The 17,940-nt window shown below is 49.0% G+C and overlaps 1 protein-coding gene and 2 pseudogenes across 1 annotated transcript in view; 1 reads left to right on the top strand and 2 right to left on the bottom strand.

Moving 5' to 3' along the window:
* LOC136645974 (cytochrome P450 2J2-like) overlaps positions 1-17,940 on the top strand; it is a 249,571-nt gene that overhangs the window by 5,587 nt on the left and 226,044 nt on the right. The window lies entirely within an intron of this gene.
* LOC136646494 (5S ribosomal RNA) lies at positions 4,398-4,517 on the bottom strand (annotated as a pseudogene).
* Positions 12,465-12,584, bottom strand: LOC136646493 (5S ribosomal RNA; annotated as a pseudogene).

Raw genomic sequence — 17,940 nt, 5'->3', positions numbered from 1 at the left:
GCATGTTCCGCTGATACAGAAGCCAAGTTTGAGCTTTGAGGAACTGCGTTCACCCCTTGCCACTGACACTGGAAGCGTGAGAAGGACCCTCAGAGCAGCAGAAACACTCGGCACATTATCCAGGACTTTTACGTAGTATGGAAAGTTCTCCTCATGGCGGCATCGACTCTGGAAGTTTCATTGCTGCAGGTTCACAGCTTGGATCCTCAGCATCAGTATCTTTCTCTCCATTGTGCATCAGCAATTTTTCCAAATTCTAGCAAGCCTGAAGTACATCTTCAGGAGATTTTTTGTTGATGCAGTATATATAGAATAGGAAGCCAAATAGGGAATTGTATTGGAGCTGATAGAATCTCTCTTCAACAGAGAGCTTAGTAGCATAGACAGCATAGTAGAAACCTTTCTGAATTTCAAGCTTGGACCTTGCAGTGCCTCTTCTGGGGCTACACACTCAAACTGGTTGTTCTCCTTTTCCTAATTTGTTCTGTCTCATAGTTTGGTTGTATGTCTGGCTCATTTGCAATCTCAGGTCCTGATCCTAACTGGCGCACCACCGGTGCTCTGGCCCCACTTCTGTTGGTGGTTGTCATAAAAGTGCTGTAAGACACTTTCCCACCAGCTGGAGACACCCAGCACTGGTGGAAGGCCATCGCCAGTTGATGCTGAGTCTCAGTGCCCGAAGGATGCTTTGGTGGAGCACTGGGGGTGAGTGGTGAACCTAAAAGGTTCATGTAATCAAAGATCTCATCGTGTCTCAAAGATCCTGGTAATCATAGATATTACCAGGATGCTATCTCTGTGCTTTCAATACATCGATCCAGATCACCCATCTTGTTCCATTGAGGGCCCAACCCTTTCCAACTTTCCAGCACCGATGCAGCTGCAATGCAGCCTTGAGGATGCCTCTGTGACTGCCCTCACTGCCCCAGGATGCAGCACACACCCCACTGACACAGTTGCATCAGTGGTGGAAAGTTGGATAGGATTGGGTCTCAATGGCTTAACAGTTATGCCCAAGTCTAACATATGGTTAGTTAGGATTTGCCAACACTGAGGCTGCAATCCTAACTTCATTTTCCTGAGAGTAAGCCCCATTGAACAAAATAGAGCTTACTTCTGAGTAGATCTGGTTAGGCTTGTGCTCTGATGAAGAGAAATAATTATAGATCTGTTGAATCAAACTGAAGAAAGTTCTTGCTTCCAGGCAACACAGCATCACAGCCTACCAAGTTCAAAAGTAGAATAGGATCAGAAGTTTATAAGATACTGTACAACAAAAATACCCCCAAATTGCACCAACACCCTGTTACTCACTCAGTGACTACATAACATAACGTATCCAGTAACATGAAAAACAGCATATACAAGTTTTTCATGGCTTTCTAATTAATTATATTCCATAGCACTCTGTTGCATTTATCTTAAAATAAAATAGTATAAATTATCTGTTGCTTTTTTAACCTGGGTTAAAAGAACTAATCTGTACAAAACTGCATCCCTCAAAGTTCACCCCTGAGGCTTGTGCCCTAGGCAGCTTCCTAGTTGGCCTGATGATAGTACCGGCTTGTGTATTGGGGCAATACAGTCTTCTTTTCAATCTCTCAATCTCATTGACTCCTAACATGGAAATTGCTTTGTCACTGCTGTTGTACACTGGGACAGCTGTCTCACTGAGCAATCCGCTACAACACCACGATTTCTTTGTCACCAACAGCTCAGACCATATCAGTGTGTATGCGAAGTTGGAATTTTTTGCCCCAGTGTGCATCACTCTCCACTTATTGACAGTGAGCCACATTTTTCATTTGCTGGCCCATTCATCAGTATGGAGAGTCCTTTTGGTTTTTACCACTCTGAAGAGTTTGGTGTCCTCTACCAGCTGGGCCACCTCACTGCTTACCCTCAGCTCCAGATCATTTTGTGAATATGTAAGTAATATGTTAGAATATATATGGCACTTAAAGAAGTCTGTGCTAGTCCAGGATTGGCTTATGCCTTGGATTTTAAACCCTCTCAATTCTTACAATATCACATACCAGTATTAGCCCTACGTACGATGACATACACAAGTATAATACATACTAGAACAAACACATTCCTAAATCAGTTTATGGTGTCAGGTAAGATCTATTGTATACTTTATTATAAGCAGTGAACTATATAAGGAGTCAGTAAAAGAAAACAGGGAGTAGTAGCAATACCTCTGACGAAACGAGAAGCTGCTTCAGAAAGAGCATTCAGCCTGCCCAGCTGTGCAGATACAGGAAGACAGAGAGAGAGAGAGAGAGAGAGAGAGAGAGAGAGAGAGAGAGAGAGAGAGGAGCCATGGCAATCTGGTGGGAATTGGTATTGTTGATCATTCCGAGTAAGAGAAAGAGGGGAGAGTCCTGGTAAAGCATAAGAACAGGTGGTTTCCCTGCCACTTACGTTCTCTGAGTGGTCATCTATGGGCACCATATGGTCTGAGTGCACATGAGAGAGGCAGCTTTGCTGAAGCCAGGCTGACCTAGGTCTGCTCAGGATTGAACCTGGGAATTCCATGTATGCTGAGTTCCATGGTTGAAGACAGGTGCAAGATAAAGGTAATAACTAAAAATGTGCATTCTGCACCTGAGCAGAGCACACTTTGGGAACATTCAAGTGCAGAATGTTCACCCCTTGTCTATTCAAGGGATCACTCTCTTTATGAAGAACTCTGATAAGCCTTCCAGAAGAAGCGGTGTCCCTTCACAGAAACATCAAAATGCAAATCCAAACATGGACCTGGTACTTTGCACTGAAGGGGAAGGTGGAGATCTGTGGACAAGGGAGCCAAAGTCGGTTTTTTGTCACTGACAGATCATTAGCAAGTGAAGGTGAGACAACTGGGGCTCAGGGGCTCTGCAACAGTGCAGAGAACAAGTTTGGATGGGCTTCTAGGCTGCCCTCAAGTGCTTCTAAGTGACACGGCTGTTTGGTCAAAACCTGCGTTGACCTCTGCATCTCTCCCTGTTTAACTAGAGCCACCCAAGGGGCACAGAGAGGCCTGATCCAAAGGATTGCTAAAGCCGTTGTGATACTGCTTGTTTCCATAGTCAGTCCTGGATGCCATAGTTTTGCATGCAAAGCATGTGATCTACCACTGAGCGATGTCCAGCACTTCTTCTGGAGAAGAATACGGAGGTTTTAGCGATTCACTGCTTTGTGTTGGAGTGATTACAGATTTGAAAAAGTGGCTTCTTTGTTTTGGAGGCCATTCAAATCCAGGAGTGGACAAATTTAGGGTGCTTGTAGTGCCTTCTGCCACCACCAGCATCTCATTCTCTTAGCTGTGGAGTTCTACTTTGATCAGCCCAGCTTAGACCCTTTTCCTTCTGTTCTCCTCATTGCTACAGCTCTTGGGTTCTCTGTTTCCATGAAATTCAGAACTGGGGTTTGGTTCACTTCCAGCAGGATTGCTGAACAGTGCAGTCCCATTTTGAAGTGCTGGATGAAATGTTTTTGAGAAAGCTTCATGTGTGTTTGACCTTTGACAAAAGCCCTATCCCTGGGCAGGAAATAGGGATGTTGGCTTCTCAGGTTTGCCCTGACGCACATCATGCATGTTGTAAAATGTTCAACTTTTCCGGAAGCCAAGTTCTAATACGCATGTCAGGTGCATTTTCTCCCATGTGAATCTGCCTGGTTACAGAGGTGTTCTTGAGATGCCTTTTCCTGTCTGCCTGCTGAGGTGGGAAGTGGCAACCAGGGGATAGGAACAGGGTCTTCTCAGTTGTCGCGTTCGGAACTTGGAACGCTTTTCTGGCAGCCATGAGGTGATTTTGTCACTGCAAAACTGAAACAGTTTCGACTTAATGCAGGGACTGAAAGAGGAGTGTGCTGAGGCCAGCACACAATGGTGGGCACCCAGGAGGGTAGCTGTAGCATTATTGACCTGGCAGATGCTGCATTCTGGCCAAATCAGAGCAGGGTCAGGGTGGGGCAAGAGAGGAGGAGGGTGCCAACAATGCCGACAAGGACAGGCAGCACCAGGTGTTCTTGACAAAGAGCATTACGTCCCCTACCTGGTTGTTGTCCTGTGATGAAATTAAATCCTTTTCATGCTAACTCCCAAGTCCTAAATAGGTCTGGGCTACTAGAGTACAGGTTGAACCTACTAGTCTTCCTTCCTTCCTTAAAAATCCGCAGTTTCAAATCCGCAGTAAGTCTTTGCAGGGGTGGGGGAGGAAGCAGCAGGGGAAGGCAGCGATGCAATCCCCAGGATCGCATCACTCAGGGGGCTGCAGGGACTGGGACACACTCACCAGTCCCTGCAGCAGCCGTCCCTGTGTATGGGGAGCGCCTGCAGGGTGCCTGAGGTCAGGGAAAGGGATAGTGGCTTTGGTTGGCAACCTTCAGTCTCAAAAGACTATGGTATAAGCCTACAGCACCAGGTATTCCCAGGAGGTCTCCCATCCAAGTACTAACCAGGCCTGACCCTGCTTAGCTTCCGAGATCAGACAAGATCAGGCATGTGCAGGGCGACAGTGAGTGGAGCCTCCGCAAAAGCAGAAGCGGAGCACAATCACCCCACTCTCCCTTTCCCTGACCTGGGGAGCCCTGCAGGCGCTTGCACAGAGCTGCCCTCACACAGGGAAGGCTGCTGCAGGGACTGGAGGGTGCACCCCAGTCCCTGCAGCCCCGTCAGAAGGGAAAGCGGAGCAATCGTGCTCTGCTTCCAGTTTTGCGGAGTGGGGCGCGATCACTCCGCTTTCACTTTTCCTGACCTGGGGAGCCCTGCCGAAGGTGGTGCAGGGCTCCCCGCACCCCTGGGAGGCTACAGGAGGCTTGGGCAAGTGCATCCAAGCCCCTGCAGGCCCCCTGAGCGGTGCGATCCTGTGGATTGCGCCGCTGCCTTCCCCCTGTCTCCTGTCTGCCCCCGCCCCTTAAGGGGGCAGAGGCCAGGACCCACAGGCTGGGGCGTTGCGACACCTCAGTTTGAATACCACTGGCCTAATGATTGATTTGTTTGCCTGCTGATCACCAAAGAGCTGAATCTGTGAAGGGCCTCTGGGAGTGATTGGCTGCACTGTTCTGATCTTTGGGAGGGCAAGGTAGGGTCAGTAGACAGGGCAGGGTAAATGAAGGGAGCCAATAAGAGAAGAGGAACATCCTAAGAATTGGAGAAGTGTTGGGTGTGGTGATCTACCATTGCCCCGCACCCACTGGTTCTTTTGCTGTACCTTTTGATAGAATAAAGATATTTCAATGCAGTTTTTTCATTGCATTCTGCATGAAATTACACATTGATTGATACATAACATGATGTTATTATTTTTACAAAATGTGATTTTGGTCACTAGTGGTGACCAGTGGCAGCACCAGGAGTTCTTGACAAAGAGGATTACGTCCCATATCTGGTTGTTGTCCTGTGATGAAATAGAATTCTTTTCACGGCAACTCCCAAGTCCTTGATAGGACTGGGCTACTGCAGTGGCATCACTGGGGTTCGCATCACCCGGTGCGGGAGGCCAGTGCGTCACCCCTATGCTGTAGGCAGGGCAACACCCCAGGTGGTGGGTGTGGTGATCTAGGCAGGGACTGAAAGAGGAGTGTGCTGAGGCCAGCACACAATGGTGGGCACCCAGGAGGGTAGCTGTAGCATTACTGACCTGGCAGATGCTGCATTCTGACCAAATCAGAGCAGGGTCAGGATGGGGCAAGAGAGGAGGAGGAGTGTGCCAACAATGCCGACAAGGACAGGCAGCACCAGGAGTTCTTGACAAAGAGGATTACGTCCCCTATCTGGTTGTTGTCCTGTGATGAAATTAAATCCTTTTCATGCTAACTCCCAAGTCCTAAATAGGTCTGGGCTACTAGAGTACAGGTTGAACCTACTAGTCATTCTTTCTTCCTTATTTTTATACCTCCCTTTCTCCAAGCACCTCATGCTTCTGTACATGGTTCCTTCCCTCTTACCCCTGTCAGGTAGATGAGGCTGAGAGAGAGTGACTGGCCCAAGGTCACCCAGGAAGCTTCATGGCTGAGTAGGGATTTGAACCCGGATCTTCCGGGTCTCCAACCAGAACCACCATATTACCTGGCTTTGCAAATACTGTGAGAAAATAATTAAATATATGTCTGTCTGTGCTGCAAAAGGACAGAGGGGAGGGTGCCTTCCCAGGAACTTCACGGTTACTGCACCCATGATGGAAGGGCCCCTGCACAAAACACTTGCAACACAGAAGTGGGAGTGTGACTGCACCCATGATCACTCAAAGCACCCTGGTTTTCTCTTTCATGGTCTCTGTGACCAGTGAAAAGTTATGTTAGGAGAACAGCCTCTGAAAAGTAGCGCCAGTTCTATGTCAGATTACAGACATTAAAAAACCCGGAACACAATGCGTCAGATGTGGACCACCTCAAGCTCCTGGGCCATAGGTTGCCTACACCTGGCCTAGACAATGGTTCCTGCCCAGAAAACCATTCACATGGTTGCATTTTCCCCATTCACCTCCAGTGGATGCTGGAGGGACAATCAGCAATGGACAGATAAGCTTTGTTCAGGACTGTAATGAACACAGCCACATTCACATTGTTCTGCCAATTTCATGACAGTTCCTGGCTTCAGATCTTACTGCTGATCAGAGGCAGGAAATCAGGAAATATCCCCATGTTTAACCTAATTTCCTCACCTGTAACTGTAATAAATAAATAAATAAATAAAATAATAAAAATAAGGAAATCAGGAAATAGGTCAGGCCCTGGATCTTCCCACAGGCAAGGTCAGTGTGTGGACTTCTCCACTGGCAAGGAGGATGCCATGTGGCTATTGTTTTACCGGGACTAGACTCTCTGCACCAGGGAATCTCCTTGCTCCAATCCACATCTCAGCCAAGTTGCTGCTGTGGAGGTGCTGGTGGCAAAGGGAGGGGTGAAGATCCGCATCCCAGCCACCCTAACCAGTGACATCTTACACAGAAACAGGGTTCTCTAGTTGAGTGAAGGGTCCCCATTCAGCAGAGTTGGTAGCAACGGTTACAGAATTCCAGGAGAATTAGCAAGTCAGACTCCTCTGTCCTTCTCCCAACCCAGCAAGGCAGCTTCAGTTCCCAAACCAGCCCAGGAATGGGAATGATGAGGTTAAAAGTAATCTGCATAATCAAAGGCTACCTGCAGTTGACCTTCTGCTACCTTTGCGAAGTCTTCCCGATTTCAAAGGCAAAAGGTGAATTTAAACTCTAGTTTGAAATGTGCCCAGTCAGTGCATCCAGTGTGGATGTCTTTAGTAACTGCTTAATCACAGCCACTTCCAAAGGTGTGGAGAAATTCCTTTACCCTGAAAAGGAACAGTAACTGCAGACTGATCAGCACACGGACACTTGACCAGGGCGCGGCCTGCCTGGCCCTGACTCCACTGCTGTGCGTGAGCAATAATTGCGCTGGGAGTGTCATCAGAGCTCATCCTCTTACAATCGTTGGTAAATGGCAGCTTATCTCATTTTCATATACTTGTGCCCAATGAAATTAACACCTTGCATGCATTAATATTAAATTAATTAATAACGTGGCCTGCCGCTTATGTGCATTAGTTTACTTGTGGGGGTGGAACAAGAACCCACATATGCAGAACTGATGTGAAAAGGAACTCCGTCTTGTAGCCCCATCCTACTAACTCTCAATGGGGGGCTCACTGCATCTTGCAGGGGTGTTTTGAGCAGCGAAGACCTCCTCACGGTAAGGGAATATTTGCTCCCTCGCCCGGGGTAAGATCTCACAGTCCAGTTGGATCGACTCAGACCTGCATCAGCTGTATAGCTGGTGCAAGTCCAAGAGGACCTGGGCCTGGGGATCAAAGCCGTGAAGGGGATAGCATAGCGGTGGTGCCACTGCCACAGATACTGCTCCACTCCCAGTCTTGATCCAGCCCTCCCCCGTTCTCCTCCTCATTCCTCCCCCTCCCTGCCCAGTTCTACCCACCCCCTGCTTCCCTCCCACCCGACCACCCACCCGCCACACAGACTCGCTGGTGCTGGGGAGCATCGATGGGCTGCCGTTGCACTGCTGTGGCTGCTTTTGGCCCAGCTGCACAAAATATTCCTGATTCCTTCAGGTCAAGTGCTGAGGCTTTGGCATGTTCCGCTGATACAGAAGCCAAGTTTGAGCTTTGAGGAACTGCGTTCACCTCTTGCCACTGACACTGGAAGCATGAGAAGGACTCTCAGCAGCAGAAACACTCGGCACATTATCCAGGACTTTTACGTAGTATGGAAAGTTCTCCTCGTGGCGGCATCGACTCTGGAAGTCTTCATTGCTGCAGGTTCACAGCTTGGATCCTCAGCATCAGTATCTTTCTCTCCATTGTGCATCAGCAATTTTTCCAAATTCTAGCAAGCCTGAAGTACATCTTCAGGAGATTTTTTGTTGCTGCTGTATATATAGAATAGGAAGCCAAATGGGGAATTGTATTGGAGCTGATAGAATCTCTCTTCAACAGAGAGCTTAATAGCATAGACAGCATAGTAGAAACCTTTTTGAATTTCAAGCTTGGACTTTGCAGTGCCTCTTCTGGGGCTACACACTCAAACTGGTTGTTCTCCTTTTCCTAATTTGTTCTGTCTCATAGTTTGGTTGTATGTCTGGCTCATTTGCAATCTCAGGTCCTGATCCTAACGGGCACACGCCGGTGCTCTGGCTCCACTTCTGTTGGTGGTTGTCATAAAAGTGCTGTAAAGCACTTTCCCACCAGCTGGAGACACCCAGCACTGGTGGAAGGCCATCGCCAGTTGATGCTGAGTCTCAGTGCCCGAAGGATGCTTTGGTGGACCACTGGGGGGTGAATGGTGAACCTAAAAGGTTCATGTCATCAAAGATCTCTATCAAAGCATCATAGATATTACCAGGATGCTATCTCTGTGCTTTCAATACATCGATCCAGATCACCAATCTTGTTCCATTGAGGCCCAACCCTTTCCAACTTTCCAGCAATTCAGCCTTGAGGATGCCTATGTGACAGCCCCCACTGCCCCAGGATGCAGCACACACCCCACTAACACAGTTGCATCAGTGCTGGAAAGTTGGATAGGATTGGGTCTCAATGGCTTAACAGTATTAGCCCTACGTACGAAGAAAACACAGGATGTGGGCTCACTTCCCTGCATTACAATCTCTGCGCATGAACTGGAGGTTGTCCATGACTTTGTGTACCTTGGCTCAATGATCTCCGACACTCTTTCTCTCAATAGTGAGCTAAACAAACGCATCGGTAAAGCAGCTACCACGTTTTCCAGACTCACAAAGAGAGTCTGGTCCAACAAGAAGCTGACAGAACATACCAAGATCCAGGTCTACAGAGCTTGCGTCCTGAGTACACCTCTATACTGCAGCGAGTCATGGACTCTTCGCTCACAACAGGAGAGGAAACTGAACGCTTTGCACATGCGCTGCCTCCGACGCATCCTCGGCATCACCTGGCAGGACAAAGTTCCAAACAACACAGTCCTGGAAAAAGCTGGAATCCCTAGCATGTATGCACTGCTGAAACAGAGACGCCTGCGTTGGCTCGGTCATGTCATGAGAGTGGATGATGGCTGGATCCCAAAGGATCTCCTCTATGGAGAACTCATGCAGGGAAAGTGCCCTACAGGTAGACCACAGCTGCGATACAAAGACATCTGCAGGAGGGATCTGAAGGCCTTAGGAGTGGACCTCAACAGGTGGGAAACCCTGGCCTCTGAGCGGCCTGCTTGGAGGCAGGCTGTGCAGCATGGCCTTTCCCAGTTTTCCCAGCACTGTTTTCCCAGTGAAGCGACTCTTGGCCAACAGACCGAGGCAAAGAGGCAAAGTAGGAAGGCGCATAGCCATGGAGTCAGACCAGGGACAGACTGCACTTGCTCCCAGTGTGGAAGGGATTGTCACTCCCGAATCGGCCTTTTCAGCCACACTAGACGCTGTCCCAGAACCACAATTCAGAGCGTGATACCATAGTCTTTCGAGACTGAAGGTTGCCAACAATGACGATGACATACACAAGTATAATACATACTAGAACAAACACATTCCTAGATTAGCCAATTATGATGTCAGATAAGATCTATTGTATACTTTATTATAAGTAGTGAACTATATAAGGAGTCAGTAAAAGAAAACAGGGAGTAGTAGCAATACCTCTGATGAAACGAGAAGCTGCTTCAGAAAGAGCATTCAGCCTGCCCAGCTGTGCAGATACAGGAAGACAGAGAGAGAGAGAGAGAGAGAGAGAGAGAGAGAGAGAGAGAGAAGAGCCATGGCAATCTGGTGGGAATTGGTATTGTTGATCATTCCGATTCCGTGGCTGATTCTGCACTTCCTGAAACAACTCTGGGAATCCAGACTGTACCCTCCGGGCCCTCCTAGACTTCCCTTCACTGGAAATCTGTGGTGGTTTGGGTTCAAGTTTTCTGCTGATACTTTGGCAAAGGTATGTCTCAGTTGAGTAAGAGAAAGAGGGGAGAGTCCTGGTAAAGCATAAGAACAGGTGGTTTCCCTGCCACTTACGTTCTGTGAGTGGTCATCTATGGGCACCATATGGTCTGAGTGCACATGAGAGAGGCAGCTTTGCTGAAGCCAGGCTGACCTAGGTCTGCTCAGCATTGGACCTGGGAATTCCATGTATGCTGAGTTCCATGGTTGAAGACAGGTGCAAGATAAAGGTAATAACTAAAAATGTGCATTCTGCACCTGAGCAGAGCACACTTTGGGAACATTCAAGTGCAGAATGTTCACCCCTTGTCTATTCAAGGGATCACTCTCTTTATGAAGAACTCTGATAAGCCTTCCAGAAGAAGCGGTGTCCCTTCACAGAAACATCAAAATGCAAATTCAAACATGGATCTGGTACTTTGCACTGAAGGGGAAGGTGGAGATCTGTGGACAAGGGAGCCAATGTCGGTTTTTTGTCACTGACAGATCATTAGCAAGTGAAGGTGAGACAACTGGGGCTCAGGGGCTCTGCAACAGTGCAGAGAACAAGTTTGGATGGGCTTCTAGGCTGCCCTCAAGTGCTTCTAAGTGACACGGCTGTTTGGTCAAAACCTGCGTTGACCTCTGCATCTCTCCCTGTTTAACTAGAGCCACCCAAGGGGCACAGAGAGGCCTGATCCAAAGGATTGCTAAAGCCGTTGTGATACTGCTTGTTTCCATAGTCAGTCCTGGATGCCATAGTTTTGCATGCAAAGCATGTGATCTACCACTGAGCGATGTCCAGCACTTCTTCTGGAGAAGAATACGGAGGTTTTAGCGATTCACTGCTTTGTGTTGGAGTGATTACAGATTTGAAAAAGTGGCTTCTTTGTTTTGGAGGCCATTCAAATCCAGGAGTGGACGAATTTAGGGTGCTTGTAGTGCCTTCTGCCACCACCAGCATCTCATTCTCTTAGCTGTGGAGTTCTACTTTGATCAGCCCAGCTTAGACCCTTTTCCTTCTCTTCTCCTCATTGCTACAGCTCTTGGGTTCTCTGTTTCCATGAAATTCAGAACTGGGGTTTGGTTCACTTCCAGCAGGATTGCTGAACAGTGCAGTCCCATTTTGAAGTGCTGGATGAAATGTTTTTGAGAAAGCTCCATGTGTGTTTGACCTTTGACAAAGGCCCTATCCCTGGGCAGGAAATAGGGATGTTGCCTTCTCAGGTTTGCCCTGACGCACATCATGCATGTTGTAAAATGTTCAACTTTTCCGGAAGCCAAGTTCTAATACGCATGTCAGGTGTATTTTCTCCCATGTGAATCTGCCTGGTTACAGAGGTGTTCTTGAGATGCCTTTTCCTGTCTGCCTGCTGAGGTGGGAAGTGGCAACCAGGGGATAGGAACAGGGTCTTCTCAGTTGTCGCGTTCGGAACTTGGAACGCTTTTCTGGCAGCCATGAGGTGATTTTGTCACTGCAAAACTGAAACAGTTTCGACTTAATGCAGGGACTGAAAGAGGAGTGTGCTGAGGCCAGCACACAATGGTGGGCACCCAGGAGGGTAGCTGTAGCATTATTGACCTGGCAGATGCTGCATTCTGGCCAAATCAGAGCAGGGTCAGGGTGGGGCAAGAGAGGAGGAGGGTGCCAACAGTGCCGACAAGGACAGGCAGCACCAGGTGTTCTTGACAAAGTGCATTATGTCCCCTACCTAGTTGTTGTCCTGTGATGAAATTAAATCCTTTTCATGCTAACTCCCAAGTCCTAAATAGGTCTGGGCTACTAGAGTACAGGTTGAACCTACTAGTCTTCCTTCCTTCCTTAAAAATCCGCAGTTTCAAATCCGCAGTAAGTCTTTGCAGGGGTGGGGGAGGAAGCAGCAGGGGAAGGCAGCGATGCAATCCCCAGGATCGCATCACTCAGGGGGCTGCAGGGACTGGGACACACTCACCAGTCCCTGCAGCAGCCGTCCCTGTGTATGGGGAGCGCCTGCAGGGTGCCTGAGGTCAGGGAAAGGGTTAGTGGCTTTGGTTGGCAACCTTCAGTCTCAAAAGACTATGGTATAAGCCTACAGCACCAGGTATTCCCAGGAGGTCTCCCATCCAAGTACTAACCAGGCCTGACCCTGCTTAGCTTCCGAGATCAGACAAGATCAGGCATGTGCAGGGCGACAGTGAGTGGAGCCTCCGCAAAAGCAGAAGCGGAGCACAATCACCCCACTCTCCCTTTCCCTGACCTGGGGAGCCCTGCAGGCGCTTGCACAGAGCTGCCCTCACACAGGGAAGGCTGCTGCAGGGACTGGAGGGTGCACCCCAGTCCCTGCAGCCCCGTCAGAAGGGAAAGCGGAGCAATCGTGCTCTGCTTCCAGTTTTGCGGAGTGGGGCGCGATCACTCCGCTTTCACTTTTCCTGACCTGGGGAGCCCTGCCGAAGATTGTGCAGGGCTCCCTGCACCCCTGGGAGGCTACAGGAGGCTTGGGCAAGTGCACCCAAGCCCCTGCAGGCCCCCTGAGCGGTGCGATCCTGTGGATTGCGCCGCTGCCTTCCTCCTGTCTCCTGGCTGCCCCCACCCCTTAAGGGGGCAGAGGCCAGGACCCACAGGCTGGGGCGTTGTGACACCTCAGTTTGAATACCACTGGCCTAATGATTGATTTGTTTGCCTGCTGATCACCAAAGAGCTGAATCTGTGAAGGGCCTCTGGGAGTGATTGGCTGCACTGTTCTGATCTTTGGGAGGGCAAGGTAGGGTCAGTAGACAGGGCAGGGTAAATGAAGGGAGCCAATAAGAGAAGAGGAACATCCTAAGAATTGGAGAAGTGTTGGGTGTGGTGATCTACCATTGCCCCGCACCCACTGGTTCTTTTGCTGTACCTTTTGATAGAATAAAGATATTTCAATGCAGTTTTTTCATTGCATTCTGCATGAAATTACACATTGATTGATACATAACATGATGTTATTATTTTTACAAAATGTGATTTTGGTCACTAGTGGTGACCAGTGGCAGCACCAGGAGTTCTTGACAAAGAGGATTACGTCCCATATCTGGTTGTTGTCCTGTGATGAAATAGAATTCTTTTCACGGCAACTCCCAAGTCCTTGATAGGACTGGGCTACTGCAGTGGCATCACTGGGGTTCGCATCACCCGGTGCGGGAGGCCAGTGCGTCACCCCTATGCTGTAGGCAGGGCAACACCCCAGGTGGTGGGTGTGGTGATCTAGGCAGGGACTGAAAGAGGAGTGTGCTGAGGCCAGCACACAATGGTGGGCACCCAGGAGGGTAGCTGTAGCATTACTGACCTGGCAGATGCTGCATTCTGACCAAATCAGAGCAGGGTCAGGATGGGGCAAGAGAGGAGGAGGAGTGTGCCAACAATGCCGACAAGGACAGGCAGCACCAGGAGTTCTTGACAAAGAGGATTACGTCCCCTATCTGGTTGTTGTCCTGTGATGAAATTAAATCCTTTTCATGCTAACTCCCAAGTCCTAAATAGGTCTGGGCTACTAGAGTACAGGTTGAACCTACTAGTCATTCTTTCTTCCTTATTTTTATACCTCCCTTTCTCCAAGCACCTCATGCTTCTGTACATGGTTCCTTCCCTCTTACCCCTGTCAGGTAGATGAGGCTGAGAGAGAGTGACTGGCCCAAGGTCACCCAGGAAGCTTCATGGCTGAGTAGGGATTTGAACCCGGATCTTCCGGGTCTCCAACCAGAACCACCATATTACCTGGCTTTGCAAATACTGTGAGAAAATAATTAAATATATGTCTGTCTGTGCTGCAAAAGGACAGAGGGGAGGGTGCCTTCCCAGGAACTTCACGGTTACTGCACCCATGATGGAAGGGCCCCTGCACAAAACACTTGCAACACAGAAGTGGGAGTGTGACTGCACCCATGATCACTCAAAGCACCCTGGTTTTCTCTTTCATGGTCTCTGTGACCAGTGAAAAGTTATGTTAGGAGAACAGCCTCTGAAAAGTAGCACCAGTTCTATGTCAGATTACAGACATTAAAAAACCCGGAACACAATGCGTCAGATGTGGACCACCTCAAGCTCCTGGGCCATAGGTTGCCTACACCTGGCCTAGACAATGGTTCCTGCCCAGAAAACCATTCACATGGTTGCATTTTCCCCATTCACCTCCAGTGGATGCTGGAGGGACAATCAGCAATGGACAGATAAGCTTTGTTCAGGACTGTAATGAACACAGCCACATTCACATTGTTCTGCCAATTTCATGACAGTTCCTGGCTTCAGATCTTACTGCTGATCAGAGGCAGGAAATCAGGAAATATCCCCATGTTTAACCTAATTTCCTCACCTGTAACTGTAATAAATAAATAAATAAATAAAATAATAAAAATAAGGAAATCAGGAAATAGGTCAGGCCCTGGATCTTCCCACAGGCAAGGTCAGTGTGTGGACTTCTCCACTGGCAAGGAGGATGCCATGTGGCTATTGTTTTACCAGGACTAGACTCTCTGCACCAGGGAATCTCCTTGCTCCAATCCACATCTCAGCCAAGTTGCTGCTGTGGAGGTGCTGGTGGCAAAGGGAGGGGTGAAGATCCGCATCCCAGCCACCCTAACCAGTGACATCTTACACAGAAACAGGGTTCTCTAGTTGAGTGAAGGGTCCCCATTCAGCAGGGTTGGTAGCAACGGTTACAGAATTCCAGGAGAATTAGCAAGTCAGACTCCTCTGTCCTTCTCCCAACCCAGCAAGGCAGCTTCAGTTCCCAAACCAGCCCAGGAATGGGAATGATGAGGTTAAAAGTAATCTGCATAATCAAAGGCTACCTGCAGTTGACCTTCTGCTACCTTTGCGAAGTCTTCCCGATTTCAAAGGCAAAAGGTGAATTTAAACTCTAGTTTGAAATGTGCCCAGTCAGTGCATCCAGTGTGGATGTCTTTAGTAACTGCTTAATCACAGCCACTTCCAAAGGTGTGGAGAAATTCCTTTACCCTGAAAAGGAACAGTAACTGCAGACTGATCAGCACACGGACACTTGACCAGGGCGCGGCCTGCCTGGCCCTGACTCCACTGCTGTGCGTGAGCAATAATTGCGCTGGGAGTGTCATCAGAGCTCATCCTCTTACAATCGTTGGTAAATGGCAGCTTATCTCATTTTCATATACTTGTGCCCAATGAAATTAACACCTTGCATGCATTAATATTAAATTAATTAATAACGTGGCCTGCCGCTTATGTGCATTAGTTTACTTGTGGGGGTGGAACAAGAACCCACATATGCAGAACTGATGTGAAAAGGAACTCCGTCTTGTAGCCCCATCCTACTAACTCTCAATGGGGGGCTCACTGCATCTTGCAGGGGTGTTTTGAGCAGCGAAGACCTCCTCACGGTAAGGGAATATTTGCTCCCTCGCCCGGGGTAAGATCTCACAGTCCAGTTGGATCGACTCAGACCTGCATCAGCTGTATAGCTGGTGCAAGTCCAAGAGGACCTGGGCCTGGGGATCAAAGCCGTGAAGGGGATAGCATAGCGGTGGTGCCACTGCCACAGATACTGCTCCACTCCCAGTCTTGATCCAGCCCTCCCCCGTTCTCCTCCTCATTCCTCCCCCTCCCTGCCCAGTTCTACCCACCCCCTGCTTCCCTCCCACCCGACCACCCACCCGCCACACAGACTCGCTGGTGCTGGGGAGCATCGATGGGCTGCCGTTGCACTGCTGTGGCTGCTTTTGGCCCAGCTGCACAAAATATTCCTGATTCCTTCAGGTCAAGTGCTGAGGCTTTGGCATGTTCCGCTGATACAGAAGCCAAGTTTGAGCTTTGAGGAACTGCGTTCACCTCTTGCCACTGACACTGGAAGCATGAGAAGGACTCTCAGCAGCAGAAACACTCGGCACATTATCCAGGACTTTTACGTAGTATGGAAAGTTCTCCTCGTGGCGGCATCGACTCTGGAAGTCTTCATTGCTGCAGGTTCACAGCTTGGATCCTCAGCATCAGTATCTTTCTCTCCATTGTGCATCAGCAATTTTTCCAAATTCTAGCAAGCCTGAAGTACATCTTCAGGAGATTTTTTGTTGCTGCTGTATATATAGAATAGGAAGCCAAATGGGGAATTGTATTGGAGCTGATAGAATCTCTCTTCAACAGAGAGCTTAATAGCATAGACAGCATAGTAGAAACCTTTTTGAATTTCAAGCTTGGACTTTGCAGTGCCTCTTCTGGGGCTACACACTCAAACTGGTTGTTCTCCTTTTCCTAATTTGTTCTGTCTCATAGTTTGGTTGTATGTCTGGCTCATTTGCAATCTCAGGTCCTGATCCTAACGGGCACACGCCGGTGCTCTGGCTCCACTTCTGTTGGTGGTTGTCATAAAAGTGCTGTAAAGCACTTTCCCACCAGCTGGAGACACCCAGCACTGGTGGAAGGCCATCGCCAGTTGATGCTGAGTCTCAGTGCCCGAAGGATGCTTTGGTGGACCACTGGGGGGTGAATGGTGAACCTAAAAGGTTCATGTCATCAAAGATCTCTATCAAAGCATCATAGATATTACCAGGATGCTATCTCTGTGCTTTCAATACATCGATCCAGATCACCAATCTTGTTCCATTGAGGCCCAACCCTTTCCAACTTTCCAGCAATTCAGCCTTGAGGATGCCTATGTGACAGCCCCCACTGCCCCAGGATGCAGCACACACCCCACTAACACAGTTGCATCAGTGCTGGAAAGTTGGATAGGATTGGGTCTCAATGGCTTAACAGTATTAGCCCTACGTACGAAGAAAACACAGGATGTGGGCTCACTTCCCTGCATTACAATCTCTGCGCATGAACTGGAGGTTGTCCATGACTTTGTGTACCTTGGCTCAATGATCTCCGACACTCTTTCTCTCAATAGTGAGCTAAACAAACGCATCGGTAAAGCAGCTACCACGTTTTCCAGACTCACAAAGAGAGTCTGGTCCAACAAGAAGCTGACAGAACATACCAAGATCCAGGTCTACAGAGCTTGCGTCCTGAGTACACCTCTATACTGCAGCGAGTCATGGACTCTTCGCTCACAACAGGAGAGGAAACTGAACGCTTTGCACATGCGCTGCCTCCGACGCATCCTCGGCATCACCTGGCAGGACAAAGTTCCAAACAACACAGTCCTGGAAAAAGCTGGAATCCCTAGCATGTATGCACTGCTGAAACAGAGACGCCTGCGTTGGCTCGGTCATGTCATGAGAGTGGATGATGGCTGGATCCCAAAGGATCTCCTCTATGGAGAACTCATGCAGGGAAAGTGCCCTACAGGTAGACCACAGCTGCGATACAAAGACATCTGCAGGAGGGATCTGAAGGCCTTAGGAGTGGACCTCAACAGGTGGGAAACCCTGGCCTCTGAGCGGCCTGCTTGGAGGCAGGCTGTGCAGCATGGCCTTTCCCAGTTTTCCCAGCACTGTTTTCCCAGTGAAGCGACTCTTGGCCAACAGACCGAGGCAAAGAGGCAAAGTAGGAAGGCGCATAGCCATGGAGTCAGACCAGGGACAGACTGCACTTGCTCCCAGTGTGGAAGGGATTGT

Source organism: Tiliqua scincoides, chromosome 3 (genome assembly GCF_035046505.1).
Source record: "Tiliqua scincoides isolate rTilSci1 chromosome 3, rTilSci1.hap2, whole genome shotgun sequence".
NCBI lineage: Eukaryota > Metazoa > Chordata > Lepidosauria > Squamata > Scincidae > Tiliqua > Tiliqua scincoides.
The sequence above is the reverse complement of the archived record's forward strand: the minus strand, read 5'-3'. Positions and strand labels throughout refer to the sequence as shown.